The sequence below is a fragment of the Euphorbia lathyris genome, chromosome 5, assembly GCF_963576675.1.
Source record: "Euphorbia lathyris chromosome 5, ddEupLath1.1, whole genome shotgun sequence".
NCBI classification, from domain to species: domain Eukaryota; kingdom Viridiplantae; phylum Streptophyta; class Magnoliopsida; order Malpighiales; family Euphorbiaceae; genus Euphorbia; species Euphorbia lathyris.
In genome coordinates this window covers 4,823,058-4,831,163 of record NC_088914.1, presented here as the reverse complement: position 1 = coordinate 4,831,163, position 8,106 = coordinate 4,823,058, and the positions used below count along the sequence as shown (strand labels likewise).

The 8,106-nt window shown below is 31.1% G+C and overlaps 1 pseudogene; it reads left to right on the top strand.

Annotated features, from left to right (window-relative positions):
- The first annotated feature begins 1,432 nt into the window (after positions 1–1,432).
- Positions 1,433–5,485, top strand: LOC136229293 (syntaxin-121-like; annotated as a pseudogene).
- The last annotated feature ends 2,621 nt before the right edge of the window (positions 5,486–8,106 follow it).

Here is an 8,106-nt window from a genome sequence, read left to right as displayed (position 1 = left end):
CATCTTTTTATCAAAGAACTCATTAAAATAATAAATATTTTTCACGACGATTTTGTATTTTTCGTCAAAAAATAGGAGAATTTTTCATTTTTCGTCACAATTTTTTTTATGATTTTGCACATTTCAAAATTTGGCCTAAACGGATGCGGCATACCGCCCGGTCCATGGCGGGAATGGATGCGACATCCTGCCCGACCCATGGCGGGAACGGATGTCGCATCCGCCCCAACCATGGTGGGGGCAGATGCGCCATCCGTTCCCCCCATGAGTCGGGTGGTATGCCGCATCCGTTTAGGCCAAATTTTGAATTTTCTCTCAAAAAAAATATCCTAGTTTTGAAAAAAAAATTATGCCAAGGGCAAAATTGTCCAATAGGAGCGTTGATAAGTAATTTAGAGGTGGTAAATAGAAAAACTCGATTAGTGAATTATTAAAACTTAATATCATTAAGATATTAATAACATTATTATAATAAATGTATTCTTAATATTTATATTTTAAAACTCTATTTTATTTCTTAAACAAATCTATTTTCTATACCATTTTTTAATTATTAATTATTGTAATTCAATTAGAATTATTTTTTAAAATAATTAGAATTATTTGATGTAACTATTCAAGGGTTATTCAAGAATTTTCTATTAGTTTGTGTACCTAAGTAGCATTTTTCCTTTTTGTAACGTTGCTTTATTCCATGATCTAGACATGTGGTGACATTTTAAGATGGTTGTTATCTTATATTCTGCTTGTTTGTGTGCTGCCTTTTTAAGCTCTTTTATAATTAATTAGTCAGGATTCGATACAGATACACAAGACATGAAATGTTTGTTTTTTCGAAAAAATATAATAAATAAAATGAAACTAATTCACTTTATATTATATAAAGTGACCATTATATTATATAAATATTTGTTTGTGTTCTTCCATTAGTGACCACGGTAAGTAACTATCACCTATATTTTGAGTTATATATATATATATAATCAAAGAATTTTCAGACAATGATATTTTAAGGTTCTTAAAAGGAAATATTTTTAACCAAGAGCGGTTAATCGGACCCGTCTTAAAATGTGAAACTAATAAAACGAAAAATAATAATATTTTAAAATTTAATGATATAAAATAAAATAAAATAGTTCTTTATGCATTTTTTAAAATAAAATTATTAATTAGACTTTTGTAACTAATACCTTTCAGTAAATCATATTTAATAGATAACATTTAAACTTTTTTATGATATTATTCATCATAAATATGATTTAAATAACTTTAGTTTTTAGACAACTATTTTTTCTAGATACAAATAATATTTTATAAACATAATATAAAAATATTAACGCTTGAATAAACATTGACTGTATCATAAGTATCTTTATAGGGTCACTACTATTTTGAGATCCCTAATATTTAATTTTCCATATTTAGCCTAAAATATTTATATAATTTTAATTTGATACCTTAGTTGAGCCGAAAAGAAAAGAAGACCTAAGTGGGAACGCCGTCAACCTCACGAGGCCCACTATCTCCGATCGGTGTCGCCGCTCTCCAAGCCAATAAACTCGATGTTGTCGATCTTGTGTGGAGGTCTGTTCTGAGCACATAAAGATGTTATTCGATTTTTGAAGGCCAGGAAAAGGAGAGCTTTGAGCCCTTGCCTCCACGCCGCTGCTCCTCCTGCGTGATTCTGCCACTAGCAGCAGTTTCTCCTCACTTCAGAAGGAGACGATCTGGTTCTTATTTGGAGGCTTCCATCCTGTGAGTTGTTCTTTCTATCTGCTGTTGTTATGTTCTTGCTGGTTATAGGAATTATTTTGTGATTTCTATTCATTGCTGTTCTTGCTAGTTTTCTCCCTGTGTGTTGGTTATTGAAATTGTTATGTGAGATGCGCCGATTTTTTAGTGGTTTTCTGTTGCTATTTGGTTAAATTGTTCTTAGTTGATTGATTTGTTTTCAATGGCTGTGCAATCAGAAGATTATCTAGGGATTAGAGTTCTCTTCAATCCAAAGCTTAGATATGCTTCTAGTCTTGTGATTCCTACTCTTTTTAATATTTCCAAGCCATCATTCTCTGCGATTCTTACTTCGAATTTACCGATTGCTCCTTCCTCGTCTGCCAAAATCTCTGATATCGGGGGATTAAAGTCGATTCGGATTTCACAAGCTGCGTATGAGAGGCGTTTGGCGCTTTGTGCGCATTCTTTGATTGGGAGACTCATCCTTTCAAAGGGGGATTCTCCATGTACTGGATTGATTGGCCTTTATAAAAGTTTTAGAACTTTGATTTAATTCATATATGTTTGTGTTTTGAGGTGTGATTTTTCTATTTTGAAAAGATTTATTGAAACAAAATATATATGTTTTATGTTTTGGATTTAATTTTCGTGGCTGGACTGATTTTTATCGGTGTTGGGGCACGTTCTAAATCCAAATTTTGAAAGTCGAGGTGCCGGAAGGGCACTATTTTATCAGGGGCTTCACGAACAGCCCCGAGCTAAAACTTGTTGATTACCTTGCTAAAAGCATAAACTCCAAAACTCTCATGTAAAGAAATTTTTAGTGTCCATTTGGACTTTTTATTCAACAAATGAATTTCTTGAATCACCATTATATAAAAAGACTTATTAAAATTCTAGGATGTATTAATTAATTGCTTCATTTTAAAATTCTAATAAACTCGTATGAATAAATTTATTTCATCAGTCTGAATACAATAATGGACATTATTGTTGCCTAATACTCCATCCGTTTTTTTATATGTCGTTTAGAGACTTTCATCAAAACTAATACAATATTAATGAAACCATTAAAATAACTAATTTACCATTAATACTTCTTTTCTAAATCTCTAATTTCTATGCAGAACTTCTTTCTCTTCTTAATTTTTATAGCTTAATTATAAGATTATTTGCGTTAATAGTTATATCTCTCTCTTACCGTAAATAGAGGCAAATTAGAAAAAACATTACCAAAAATGCATTGATAATACAAAACGACATGTAAAAATGAACAGATTAAAAAGTCCAAAATATAACATATAATAAAAACCAGAGGGAGTAAAATCTTAGAAGAATGCCCTTTCATAGTTATGCGAGAGTTTTCATATCCCATATTATCAATGCATTATACATGTACAATTATATAATTTATTAATGGTTCATATGAATAATGCCATCAAGGGTCCAATTTTATTCTTTCGTCCTGGGCCTACAAAAGGTCAGGAACGGCCCTGACCACACAACCGATTCTTCTCCAACGGTTCTCTCGCGGGCGGCCGGTCATCAATCATCACTGGTATGTTTTTTCTTTACTTTCCTCTTTATTTCATCTTTCTTTTTCTATTTAGGGTTAGGGTTTCTGATTCTTCTTCTTCAGTCTTGATTTCTTCTTATATGGCAGTGCGCTTTAGGCTTGTGCAGTGATATTTTTCCATTGTCGCCTTGACTCGCCTTTCGCCTTTTAAAACTATACCCTACCCTACCTTTCTTTTTACTTTCCCAAAACAAACCATGGACGATCTCTTCTCCGATTCTTTCTTTCGTTTCTGCAGTGACCATGCCTCACTGGATCACCATGTTATCCAGACGTCCGACATACCAGCCACCGCCGCCACAGGCGAAATTAATCTTGATAAATTCTTTGAAGATGTTGAATCTGTTAAATATGAGCTCAAGGATTTGGAAAGACTGAATGCAAATCTTCAATCTGCTCATGAGCAAAGTAAGACTCTTCACAATGTAAGAACTGTCAAGGAATTAAGGTCTAAGATGGATGTTGATGTTTCTCAAGCCTTGAAGAAAGCTAAAATCATTAAGGTACGACTCGAGGCTCTTGACAGGTCTAATACGGCTAATAAGAGTTTGCCTGGATCGGCCTCGGATCGAATGAGGACGTCTGTGGTTAATGGATTTAGGAGGAAATTCAAGGATTCTATGGAGAGTTTTAACAGTCTTAGAGAGAAGGTATCGGGGGAGTATAGAGAGACTATTCAGAGATGGTATTATATTGTTACCGGTGAGAATCCCAATGATAGGACATTAGACTGATTGCTTTCTACAGGTTAGTAAATCATTTTTTTTTGTTTGTCAACAAAACTAGAAAAAAATGAAGACCGATTGAAATTGGATTTCGATTTTGATTTCGATTCAGAATTGCAGGTGAGAGTGAAACGTTTCTGCAAAAAGCGATACAAGAGCAAAGGAGAGAAAGAGTTTTGGATACGATTAATGAGATACAAGAAAGGCATGATGCAATGAGGGATATGTAGAAGAATTTGAAGGATCTTCATCAAGTTTTCCTTTATTTGGAAGTTTTAGTTGAAGCTCAAGGTGAGCAATTAAATGACATCGAAAGCAATATGCAGAGAGCTAGCTCCTTCGTACGCGGCGAAACTCAGCAATTGCAAACTGCCATAGTTTTACAAAAGAATACTCGCAAATGGACTTGTTATGCTATCTCTATATTGCTCGTAATCATCTTACTAGTCGTCTTGTTCACTGTTAAGCCGTGGGAGAACAATAAGGGCGGCGGAGGCAGCCAACCAGTTAGCCCTGCTGTTCAGAATCCTCCACCAACACCGCCTTCACAATCGTAATCTCTTGCTTTATACACATTTTAATCATTTGCATATATGTTATATATATCATGATTTAATTTTAAATTTGAGCATTGTTTTGGTTGATTTGATTTAGTTTTTCTTTTTTCCAATTTGAATAGGTGAATTTCATAGTTGACCTGATATTAGATCGTTTGAATTTATGGAGTTGGATACATACTTGTGTTTAGACATTTCTTGTTTATGATTATATTAAATTCTTTCATTCTTTTTTATTTAATTAATTTTTGAACCATTTAATTATTCACGGGATAATGAGTGGATTTGACCCTAATATTTTTTTTAAGAGTTAGTCTTAATATATGAAATAATGCAAATTTAACTTTACATTTATTTAAAATAAGATCAATTGTAATCATATGTTATCGAAAGTGAGTATAGAAGCTTCTATGTGAATTTCAGATTTTACTTGATTATGTTGATTTAAGGCTTAATTTGGTTGATTTACATATATACATATATGTTTTTGGTTTCAATATATATCTATATTGACCAAAATGAATTTGATGATTTCTTACGAATTGTTTTTGGATTGAGAAAACTATTGCGGTTATTGTTGTTATTATTTTGGATTGAAGTCCAAATATGATTTTTATGATACAAAATGGCTAATTGAAGCCAAATGATTTATGGTTATGAAATAGTTTGGAATTTGATTGTGAAAGGAAATTTGAGCACGTTATGATTTATGATTTTATATCCATCGAGAGTTATCCGGATCGGTGGTTTTATATTTGAAGACCATATTCAGTGAGGGACATGGCCTGTGTACACAGTCTGAAGACCTATCGGGTATGGCAGTGAAGTGTTGGGTAAGACCATATGGGAAAGGCAATGTTAAGAGACGTCTCGACTATATATGTGGTTATGGATTGATACTTAAGGGGAGAAACTCGAGGATGGATACAATATTTTAAGTTCATTTGGATTATGTTTTCGGTTATGATTGATTTTGATATAAGGTTTTATGTTTGATTGAATACGAGTTGGTTTGATAAAACATTTATTTGATTGTAAATTGGTTGATAAAATGTTTATTTGTTTTGATTCGTTTTGATAAGATGCATTATATATATAAAGTTATATGAACTTAAGTTTTGAGTAGATTTTATAAGGTTTTGATTAAATCCCTTTATAAATTTATATATGTAGCTATGTTAAGTAAAGTTGGTTTTTATAGCTGATAGTTTCTTACTGAGATTTTTTGTCACGTCCGGGTCTAAATTTCTAGAATTTATACCTTGATAGTAATATATATTATAATTATTAGGTATATGATTTTTATTTGGTGTTATAGAAAAAGTGTGAAGTTAATTTGAGGGTTTTATATGTAAATTAAAAGTTTAGGATAATTTTTAAAGATTATAGAAAGATGGAGGATCAATCTTGATATTTACCATATTTGAGAAATCTATCTCAAATGTTCCAGCGGATGATCATCATCTATTATTTTCTTTCTTTTTCTTTTTCTTTCTTTCATCTTTATCTGTTCATCATCGTTCATCGATCGTTTCTCCATCGTTTTATTGATTTACGGAGATTCGACCGTCCGAATCACTCAAAATTAAAACTATAGCATCCTTATGTATAGTTCTAAGTCCTAGTCGAAGAGTTTTTGAATTTCGGCAGTATTTGAAGGGAAATGGCTTAGACAGAGTTTAAAGGCGAATTGAACGGGTTTGTGGTCTTGAATTAATAGCCAAGGTAAGTAACTATCACCTATATTTTAGAGTTTTATGTATATAGAGATATATATATAATCAAAGAATTTTCAGAAATTGATATTTTAAGGCTATGCAGGAATTTTGTAAAATTGAGGTTTTTCACGATTTTTCTTTTTATTGTGAAATTATGGTTCAAATGAAGCTATTAACTATGCTTCTATATGCATTTCAGATTTTACTTGATTATGTTGATTTAATGCTTAATTTGGTTGATTTACATATATACATATATGTTTTTGGTTTCAATATATATCTATATTGAACAAAATGAAGTTGATGATTTCTTACGATTTGTGTTTGATTACGATTTGGTTTGATAAAACGTTTATTTGATTATAATAATTTATAAGGTTTTGAACTCAAGAATCGATACAAGATTATATATTTTTGGTTTTTGGTTCACTACTTTGACTATATTGTGAACTTTGGTTTTGAGTATATTTTATAAGGTTTTGATTAAATCCCTTTCTAAAGGTATATATGTAGTTATGTTAAGTAAAGCTGATTTTTATAGCTGATAGTTTCTTACTGAGATTTTTGCCTCACCTTTTTAAATGTTTTAATATTTTTAGGTGAGAAAGTAAAGGATATAGAGAAGGTTACCGCCCGATTAGGCGAGGTTTGGAAGTTGGCTACTTATTGTTAGAATTATGATTAGAACTTTGGTATTGTCATTGTAATGTAATGATATGTGGATAAATTGGAGACTCCTAAGTATTGATTATTATCTTTCTATTTCACGCCCGATGCCGATTGAGGTCGTTTAGGGTCGGGTGTGACATTTTAGTCTCACGTTTTTAAATGTTTTAATGTTTTTAGGTGAGAAAGTACAGGATATAGAGAAGGTTACGACCGATTAGACGAGGTTTGGAAGTGGCTGCTTATTGTTAGAATTATGGTTAGAACTTTGGTATTTCAATAGTAATATAATATGATATTATGATATTGGGATAAATTGGAGACTCTTAAGTATTGATTATGATCTTTCTATTTCACGCCCGATGCCGATTGAGGTCATTTAGGGTCGGGTGTGACAAATCTATTCAAGAATTTTCTATTAGTTTGTGTACCTAAGTAGCGTTTTTCCTTTTGTAACGTTGCTTTACTCCCTGATCTAGACACATGGTGACATTTTAAGATGGTTGTTATCCTATAGTATGCTTGTGTGTGTGCTGTCTTTTTAGGCTCTTTTATAATTAATTAGTCAGGATTCGATACAGATACACGAGATATGAAATGTTTGTCCTTTTCTAAATAATATAATAAATAAAATGAAACTAATTCACTTTATATTATATATATTTAAAATAAAAAATAATATTTAAATAAGATTAATTGGAAAACAAAAATTTATTTAAAAGTTAATAGAAGTTTAATTCAAAGTTAATAATATATATTCTTTTACAATTTTAATAATATGAATTATCTTTATTTTTATTTTCTAAAATTATTATGATACATGTTCATATTTTTTAAAGAACATACTTTTTTTAATTGGAAGTTTTGTAAAAATAATAAAAATGTGAAGAGTTTAATCTATATCTATTTATATTAACCAAAGCTTTGGAGAGCTTACATGGCATCTAAATATTTTTCATGCTTTTTTTAATATTGTTTTTTAATTTAATTAGAACCCTTAATATTCTTTTTAATATCAGCCTTTTGGCTTCTTATCAGAGTCTCCGGTCAAGTTCGTTTAAAAGAAAGCCATATAGCTAGCTCTATATAGCTAGCTATTCGAGCAAAGGAGAATTCATGTAATTAAGCCA